Source organism: Melospiza melodia, chromosome 10, assembly GCF_035770615.1.
Source record: "Melospiza melodia melodia isolate bMelMel2 chromosome 10, bMelMel2.pri, whole genome shotgun sequence".
Classification (NCBI taxonomy): domain Eukaryota; kingdom Metazoa; phylum Chordata; class Aves; order Passeriformes; family Passerellidae; genus Melospiza; species Melospiza melodia.
This window is the reverse complement of record NC_086203.1, coordinates 17,519,183-17,529,535: the sequence shown is the minus strand read 5'-3', so window position 1 is coordinate 17,529,535 and position 10,353 is coordinate 17,519,183.

The following is a 10,353-nucleotide window of genomic DNA, read 5'->3' as shown; positions in this document are numbered from 1 at the left end:
AAAATGTAAATTATTTTTTAAAATAAAAAATTGATGGCTTTTCTATGACCATACCATGAAATAGTCATGTACATTTAAACTAGAGTTAGCAAGCAATGCTGTGTAGGACAACATTTAACACTTGTTAAAGTGCTGAGTTTTGAAGGAAGCATGTAGTGGAAAGGAGTACCCAAAAAAAGGAGTGTGCTTCCTCCCCACTCAGCAAATCCCAGCATTAAAAGTGACTCTCAGCAATACCTAGGAAACACCTGTGCACACCTTTTTGTGTATTAAGATGTCTTAGATGTGCTGCCAGAACTGGTCTTAAAACAGAGTTAGACTCAACCCTCAAATCTACCGACCTTCCATTTTCACTATTTATACAGTAGTACGTTTTACAGATCAAAACAGAAATCATCTGATAAGACATTAAAAGCAACAAAAAGCCTGTGCTTTTTTTACAAATTGCTGAGAAGAACGACTATGGAAATAACAGCTGCTTGTACCCTGCAGGAAAAGAAGAAAATAATTTGGGCTTTTGGATTCCAGCAGGGGTTCAGCAAAAGGGATAAAGAGCTGGCAAATTTCAGAATGCTGCCGTAACACATACCTGCTACCAGGAGATGTTCTGTTTGTAAAACAGCAGCAAAAATTAGGGGGGTGGGAGGGTGTAATGATGTGACTAGAACTGACAAGTGAGGTGTTGATTCCAGACCATATGTATTGAATTCTCCCCCAGAAACCCAAAGAACAGACACAGAGTCCATCTGCTCTCTGTGCTGCAGAACAAAGCCTCCTTTGCTCGGAGCACTCAGCGCAGCACACGTGTGAGGTTCAACTTCACCTTGCTGTGATTATCTCGGTGCATTCCCCAGCCAGTTTGCCTCACCCACCTGACAGCTGCCCGGTGATGTGGGCTGAGCCCAGCGCTGGCCCCAGGCAGTGGCACGATAGTGACAGCAGCAGTGACAGGGCAGCCCCGCACCGGGCTCATCTGGCACCTCCTCTGCCCACTTCCCCAGCCTCTGCACAAGTGTCAGCACTCGGCAGAGCTGATTCTCCCTATCTATAGCCTTGCTGAGGCTGTGACAGGGATTCCTGTTTGAAATGTTCTTCTGCGTTCCAAACCAGGCCAAGACTGCCTTACTGACTATCCTTTTCTTCTCAGTTAAGTCCTGTAAAATGATGCCCACATCCTCACTTGGAATGACTGGGTCTAATTCACTGAGCTCCAAGAGAAAGGTGTTAAGCAGTGAGAATATATTCCATGTACTTCCTCACATCTTTTTTGCTATTAAATATATCAAGTAATTAGTGCTTTGTTATAAAATACTGTTGACGCTGCCTGAATAGACTTGTAATTATTTAATAAATTACTCAGCAAAAGAGTGAATTTAGCCAGGTGTCCACTGGTGAGGAGACTGCTAATTAACTGATATCCAGGCAGGCAGCAATTACCCTTCTCCTCCCAGACAGGAATATCTCTATTCCAAATATGTGTTGGGAAAGAATCAAGAGCTATAAAATATACATCTCTTCCAGTAGGAAGCAATTTGGAATGGCATAGCAATCAACCTAGAGATTTCAAATTGTATGAACTAAACACAGAACAAGATAAAATAAAGAATCTCTGCTTTATGAAGAGAGTGAACTGGCTTCAGAAATAAGTTTCCAGCTGGGACCAGATTGCAAATGCCTTTATTCACTCTGCAGGAGTGGTTATTCATGCAAACAGTCCCTGCAAAGCCAGGGAAACAAACTCACATGAGCATGTAGTCACAACTGTGAACAAGAAGCTTGCCATCTGACCTCCAAAAGCAACAGAACCTTGTGATGCTTTTACTGAAAATACCATAGGGACCTTGGGGCTGTGTTTATCTTCCTTAGAAATGATTTTTCTGTCATTTCATATATCATGTTTTAGGAGGAAATTGACTGATGTAATATTAATTTATGAGAGTTTTCAATTTTTACACATTCAGACAAATTTCAAGGTTGGTATCTCAACAACAGATTTGTAGCAAACAGGATGCTGGGATTTATCAGGCTTGCATCCCTTTTGGCTTTTTGGATGCCCAACCATCAGGCAGACCTGCCATGGCCAGCTGGGGCTGAGGCTGTGCTGGGGGGCACCCACCCACCTGCACATCACACAAGTGTGAGCACAAAGGAAACCAAGAGACTCCCCATGGTGAGCAGGATCAGGGATTCCTGGAAGAGTGTCCAGACAGCTCTGCATCCTGTTTAATGAGCCACAAGGGAAGGGATGCATTTAGAATCGAGCTGTTCTGATTACAAGAGTTTTACATAAAGGCTGAAAAAGAAATGTAAGAAGTACAATTGGTGCCCTAAGGGGAAAATTTCAAAAGCACATATGAGATTTAAGTGCCAAGCTGCAAGAAGCTGTTAGAGCTAATATCCAAAACTGGAATCCAAGGGTAGGACAAGAGGGGATCTGGCACCCAAAGGCCAGCAGTCAGGCTAAATACCAAAGGTCAGGAGCCCAAGCCAGAAACCAAGATACAAACCAAAGGTTAGGACTGAAATAGGTCCTGGATGCAATCCAAAGGTCACAAAATGAGCATTTTCAAATAGCCACACACCTCAAGCACTGAGTGGTCAGTGAACAGATTTAGATGCTCCCTAAACAGCACTGGGAGCATTCCTGGGCTCAGCCACCAGTCCCTACCAGCCATCACTGAGGCCACTCTGAGGCTGCCACATCCAGACTAAAGCTGGGAACAGCTCCCCTGGATCACACAGATGAGAGAAGCCCATGATAACCACAACTCATCTGCAGTTTCCATTGGAAAAATTAAGTTATACAGATCTGCAAAGTTCCTCTCTTGCATAAGCTCAGTGGAAATGCAAACAAAGGCAGTTCCAGATGAAATATTAAAAAAAAATGGGTCCCACAGAGACTACAGAAGCCTCAAAAATCCCTGAACTAACAGAAGATCTTGTTACAGATCTACATTTCAGTTGCCTTTTTCCTCTATTATCTTTTTTGCTGAGTATAACAGAAGTCCTGCTGCTACTGTATCCCCTTGCCTAAATTCAGATAAGCAAGACATTCACCTCTGATGATTTTACAAGGTAAACATTTTCTAGTGTTAGCTTATTTATAATGGGACACAAGTAACAAAAGTATAAAAAATAATCTTCTAATGTATAAATTAAAATTAAAAATTCATCCTGATGTCCCATTATATCCTCATTAGTTCATCCTCTGGAGAGCACTTGATGGTTTTGGGAGCATTTCAAAAACCAGCACAATTCTGCTTAAAACTACAATTAAGAGAAATCTTAAATAATAATCTCAGTGAACAGTTTGCAAATAGCCCATATACCAGAAAATGTTTTTGCAAACATTCATAATTAAATTCCAACTAGAGATCCAGATGAAAAACCAACTTAAAGAGACAGAATATAGACAATTTCTTTATCTTCCTCTCTGATATTTTTCAAGGTTATAAAGAACTGATGGGGATTGAAGTGAGTTTAATAAGTCTCCCTGTCTTTCTGACATGAGAGTAATAAAACACCATTGGTACAATTATCTTCATTATTACATATTGATTTTTTTCTTTGTCAAAGTGTTTGACAAAGTGCCCCTATTCTGGCAGTCATGCTTTTCTGGTAAAGTCAGTGTTTCAGTTACCATCTTTCACTTGCAGTGCATTTCCCTTACTGAGCCTTTAATTGTTTAAACTCAAAGAAATAGTTACTACCCTTCAAACGTCTCAGCAGTTGGCTTGCTGCCACCAAGCCACAGGCAGCACTTTGCAGAAGTGTCACCACTAAAGAAGCACCATGAAGTAGGCAAGAGACTACAAAGGGAATATCTGAGGCTGGATAAAAGTAAAAATCCAGATATTACACAATATTAGGGGGATTTTCTAAAGGAACAAGAATAACCCTTTTAACTTAAGCATTCCCAACAGCTGTTTGTAAGCCAACAGCATTGCCTGGCTCTTGTGTCACAGAAACTCATGGATCACACAGTGGCCCTGAAGTGCTAAATCTTAGAGCTTTAGACAGCCTGCTTGGCCAGCCCCCACTGCAGCCAGAATTTAAGAACAAGTCCAAAAAAACAAACACTAAAACAGAACATAAAGGGAGAATCCTACCAAAATATATGCCCATGATATTATCAGTTAAACAGTCCCCTTCCCACACAACACACTACAAAGACATGCCTGGTTTTGTCTCCCAGCCCTTCCCTGAGCCTGAGTTCCCCTGCTGTTCCTGTGTGGACACTCTTGCTGCCAAGGGCAGGAGGAAGAGCCTTTCCCTCAGTCCCCCAGTGCAGGAGCATGGCCAGCTCTCCCCTGTACCCAGCTCACCTCCCAGACACAGCACCCCTCATCACTCACGCCCATCGTGAAAACAGAGCTGATGAGAATTTTTCTTAATCCAGTTCTATCTCAGAGTGAAAACACTTTCCAGAAGCAATGTTTTGCTCTATGTTTTGGTAGCTGATTTTGAGTCTTTTTCTGTTGGGCAAATGGTGGACCCTGGCCATTCCTGCCCTGTGGGACAGCTCATCACTGTGGAACTCAGTTCTCCTGGCTGACAGGGCTTTTTGTCATTAAATGTCAAGCTGTGCCACATTGCCCTGTCTGTGCCTGAGCAATGTCAGGTGCACACAGGGACAGGAAGGCCAGCACAGCCAGCTTCACCTCCCCATCCCTGCTTTCTGTGCCAGCTGTCAGCAGCCACAGATCGCACTCAGGGGCAGAGGGGGAGCTGGGCAGGCAGGGACTGTGACACTGCAGGGCCCAGCTCAACCTGCCAGCTCTGCAAGGAGTCACAGCAGAAGGAAAAAGCAAGAGGAGATGGGGTCCTTCAGCTGTTGGTGCATCTGTGCATTGTTTACACTGCAGCTCTCAAAGTCTGTTCCATGTAATTGTTTTGAAAATCACATGGTTTGTACAGACTTTAAATGAGGTAGTAATTCTGAAAATGAGAACTAGTTGTACTGACCATGAGAGTCTTGAAAGAACCTATTACAGCCTGTCATGAGAACTGGTACTCAAGAGGTCTTGAAATAATTATTTGAGATTATTACAATCTATTGGAGAGCTGTTCACCAGCTTGCCAATCCTTACCTGAAAAAAATCTATCACCCCTACGCAAGCTCTTCACATTCAGCATTCCTGTGCACTAACTCCACATACAAAAATTTTATTATGATGTACCTCTGGGAAAGAAATTCTTGTCTGAATGCAAGGGATGGTTTCAACACACAATTTATTTCTTTTTTCCTTTGAAAACATGCCAAAGCAAGCACCCTAATTTGTAGATTAATCTCCCAATTTATACTTCTTTTCCAAATGAAAATTCAGGTAATATCTGCACAGGATTTTGTAGGAAATAGCTGACTGCCATTTCTCTTCACACATGCAACTGCACACAACCCACTTAAAATTAAATAAATAAGATGCCACTGCTTTTATTCTATAATACTTCATTACTATTAGATAATTTATTTTCTAACACCAATGTCAAGGGACATGAAGTCCCAAAATTAAAAAGCTGCAATTGCACTTCCACCACAGCCCTTCAGGCCTGAGCTCCAGCTGTGCCTTAGCTAAGCTTTGTTCCAGTTTGGTTGCAAATTTCCAGAGCACTGTGTGTGAATGCTTTCCCCTGAAACGCCCTTCCTGAGCCACTCCTCACACACCTTATCCACAGGGCTGCCCTACTGATCCTCAGCACACAACTTTATGGCTCTTTTCTGAGTGACTGCAGCAAAGGAATTCTCCATCAGCCAGAACTGAATTGGAGCAAAGAGGCCAAATAAGAGGTGAGGATTTCATCCAGGTTATTCCCTTAGTCATGATGGAACAGTGAGTCCTCCCCACCTGTCCCAGCCTGCCCTCCTCAGCCCTTGCAGGAAAGCCATCCAGAATGGCTGCCTCTACCTCAGAACTGCATTTCAAAGCAGGAGCACATTTATGGATTCTTGACTGAATCTGACAGAGGTAGAATTCAGCACATGACACACACTCAGTCCTTGTGGTTTAAGTCTCTGAATTCTCTTGGACAAGATAGATCCTGGAGAAAGCTGCCAAAGCAAAGATCCCTGTGCTCACAGCAGGAATGAAGGGATGATGTGCTCCAGCCTCTCACTACACCTGTTTCTGTTCCTGTTTTCAGCCCACAGGAGGTGTTGGCTCACTCTGAGGGGCTCCAGAACACCCACCCAGCCAGAGCAGAGCTCCAAAGCTGCTCCTTTGTCCTGGTGACAGCACCCAATGCTGCTGCCTCTCCTTCCAGAGAGGTTCTGTGATCCTTCAGCATCCCAGCAGCCCTTCCCTGGATGAGTGAAATATCACCAGAATGCCTACTGCTCATACTGCTCTTCAGAAAGTATTCCAATTAAATTTATGAGGATGAGTAAATACATTGTACTCATTTTATGGCTGGGAAAATGAAGGTGGAAAGAGATGCAGAGGTTTAATAACCTCTGAAAGGAATGCAGGTTTGCTGATTCCCATTCCTCTGACACTGGAAAACCCAAGAAGCATCAAAGGCAGCCCAAACCACTGGGCTGTTTTGCATTTTATTTGTTTTCAGTCATGTCTGAAAAGCTCTAGAAGCTATTTACTCTCAGAATTGTGCTGCATCTTCCTTATTAATACAGTACCACATCGAGAAAAGCCCATTGAAAAATACACATTTGCTCATAAAAAATTAATCTAACCTATTTTGGAGATGATTGCTCTGATATGGGCATATTTTGAAAGATACAATATTTTAAAATGAAATATTAAAATAAAATATGAAAACAAAATATTAAATGAAAATTACTGACAAATAAAAATAATATTTCTTAAAATATTTAAAAGGAATACTGACTTGCTATTTTACAGCAAGGCTTCAGATATAAAGGAGCATAGAAACCTACATTTTAAAACTTATGTGATGGTCCCAGTATTTAAAGGGCCAGATACATAGAGCCATCAAATGTGGCTCAGGAAAAAAAACGTGCTTTAAGAAGACAAAAATATAACTACACAATAATGCCATAAAGCTGACACTGTATATTTAAGGTAAATCACTCAGTAGTTAAAAATTGGCTGAGTTACAAACCAACATGGTTCTACTAAAGCAGCTTTCTCAAGACTCAGGGTTACTACTACAACGCACAATTATTCCTGATGTATTTCTCAGTTCTGTATAGAGCAGGACCTTGCTAATCTAATTATTTTTTTTCTTTTTTTTAACTGTACAAGGAGACCTAGGGGAACAGGCTATTCTGCTTGTAATAGTAATTTAATATTTTTCCTAACATTATTATAGCAATAAAACAGCAACTACACGCAAAATGAAATAAGCACTTGAAAATCACTGATGGTGCACTTTTGCTATTGCAATATTTTGACCAATAAATATTTGCAATGGAGCTCATTTTCAGCAATTAAATTAGCACAGCCTAATATATTCAACAGCAGGCCTTGAGGCTACAGCCAGATAAAATATCCCAGAATTAGTTAAAGATGTTTGTTCAAAGCCAGTATATCACATTATACACATCAATCAGTAAAAGTTAGGCTGCACACCTGCATCCAGTGGACTTACAGAGGCTGCCATCACTGAAAGGCTTGCATTCAAAATAAGTTGTATTTAAATTTTTCTACCAATTTACTCAGAAAAAACACATTGCTGGACATTATGCAAAAATGCAGAGTCCCAGGAATAACATTTTCTCTCTAGTTCTGCTTTACGTCAACGATAAACTTCTCTCTTTCTTCTGTCAGTGACAGATTCTAACTAAGGGTGAACATGATACAATTTGGAGCTGAACCTCTGTGCCCTAGTTTAAAAAAAAATCATTTTACCTGTCTAATTTCACTACCTACCTTCATCAGAGAAGAGCTGTCATATTTTGATGCAAATTCCAGCAATTTACATGTTTCAAGCTGGCAGGCAATGTCTTCCTAGAAAAACTTGCCACCCTTCCACAATCTCCTGTGAAATGGCAAACCAGGTTAGAAAGATAGAGGAGATTGGATTACCTGTCTGCACCAGATCATTGTTTCTAGGAGATAATCCATAAATGATTAAGCCTTCTAATGTTATTGAGCAATGTAAGGAGGGCTGCCTGTGACCTATTTCACCCTCTTACATTGCTATTGTGGGAGTAGCTTTGCTGTATAAATCGAATTGAGTGTTTTCATTCTTCTGTTTTTATTGAATTGTAACTGTAATTTCATGACTCCTGTTTATTTCAATATTATTTCAGAATCTCTTGGAAGGACTGTAACTGTTGGCTACACTCATATCCAAAATGTCAGTGGACACATAGATGGCTAACTGCTTTTTTTTCCTGATATTTTCCTTGTACTTTATTAAGCTATATTATTTCAGAAAGTGATGGTTTTTTCATGTTTCATGCTTCACATTTTCTAGATGATTTTTCCAATTGTAAAAGAAGGGAAAACAAGAAAAATTAAAGTCATCCATTCCTTTACAGAATCATTACTGCAATTATTTCATTACAAAGAAACTTCAGGTTAAATTCACATTTCACTATTGCAACAGCTGAGAAACTCAGATGTTCTGCAAAGCAGTTCTGTGTTATCTCTGTTTTATACAGAGCATGGAAACAGGAAAAAATCCCTACCTACAGTGGGTAAGTCAGTAGTCCCAGAACAATATTCCTAAACCTTGACACTCCCATGTGATGGTCCTGCCAAACCTGGAGTCCCTTTACACACCATCCTATCCCACCAATTTCAATTGTTGGGATTAACACTGCTGCCCTACGGTACTGTTAATATGCTGCAATTTGGAAAACTTTCCTCTGAAAGAGGAAGAAGATTTTGTACAGCTAAAAACAAATGTGTCACCATGAATATGCAATAAGGTACCTGTGGCTGCAGCATTAGCGCAGAGAGAGCACAGGGCAAGCTGGAGCTCCTAGGGAAGGCTGCTGATCCACTTGGCCCTCCAAAGAGCAGAACTGTCAGGGAAGGTAACTACAGACCCTGAGCAGTTTATATCATATTTACACAAAGGAGGAAAATGCTCAGGTAATACCACCTGTGAAGTAAAAGGGTTTTTCAAATAACATGTCAGCACTTCAAAAATTCAAGCATCTCCTGCCCCTTGGTTTTTATCAAAAGAATTAAAATGTGAAATAAACATTCATTAAGTTATTAAGGAAGTTATGTCCAGGACATTTTGTCCTGTCTAGAACTGCCCAAACAAACAGCCTGTATAATCACAGCCATTAATCTGAAATTTAGGGTATGGATAACAATGCAATTATTAATCAATAACCCAGAAATTGCCTCCCATTACAAAACAAGGAAAGCATCTGCAAACAAACCAACAGGAGCATGTAATTTGGAAAACAGCTCATGAAACCAGGAATATCTAGCATTGTTTTGAGTGGAAAAATGTACAGATAAACCACAAGCTCTGTGAGTCACTCAGATTTGCAGGACTCCCTGGACCCTAATTCAGCCTGGAGTAATACCAGGAAATGCACTGACTGGGAGCACGGGCTGCGCTTCTCCCTCATCTCAACAGCAGCAAGAAATATTTTGCTGAGGATATTCAGCCAACAAGGGAAAAAGAAAAAGACTGAAGACTTTTTCTGCAGGAAGTTGAAAGGAGTGACTATTGTCATCTTACTGCAGGGGTTCCATACTGTTATCTCCTTATCACAAAAGTTTCATACCTTCTTGGTGCTTCTCGTGGGCAACTCCTCAGAGCTCTGACTCTTCCTTCTTCACAAAGCAACCAACTGACTCCAGCTCCCTTCTCACCCAGCCACCCCACTCTTTTATAGTACTCTTCTTCTCATTGCTTACAGCTGTGGCCTGTTAAAGTCAGGCCTGTTCCTAATCTTTGATAATTAGCCCAGCTGCAGCTCCTTAGGGGTAAGATTACTTTCTACACTATCTTTATTTTCTTATATTCTATCCCCCTACAAGTGACTTCAGCCCAAATAAGCTTTGGGAATACACCAGTAATCTACTGTGTAAAAGAAGGGCCAGAAAAATAGTTTGTATAACAGAACTGCCAACAGCAGAGCAACAGAGACCTAGCATGGTGTCACAAGCAAATGAAAGAGAAAAAAAAAGAAAGAAAAATCTTTTTTACTTCATCTACCTTAATATTTACATAGATTAAGTAGACAACAGTACTTAGGGCAATAAACTATCATATCCTGTCCTACAAAACCTCAGCAGTGTAAGTGAACTGTTAAACATGATGTTCTCTTCACTTGTTGAAACACAAATAGAATCTCTCCTGCTCACAGACACACATGAAAAGGGCATCCCTGAATCACCCCCTTGTGCCTGGCTCTGTGCAAGAACAGGAGCAGGGAGCAAGACAGGAACCTTTGCACCTCAC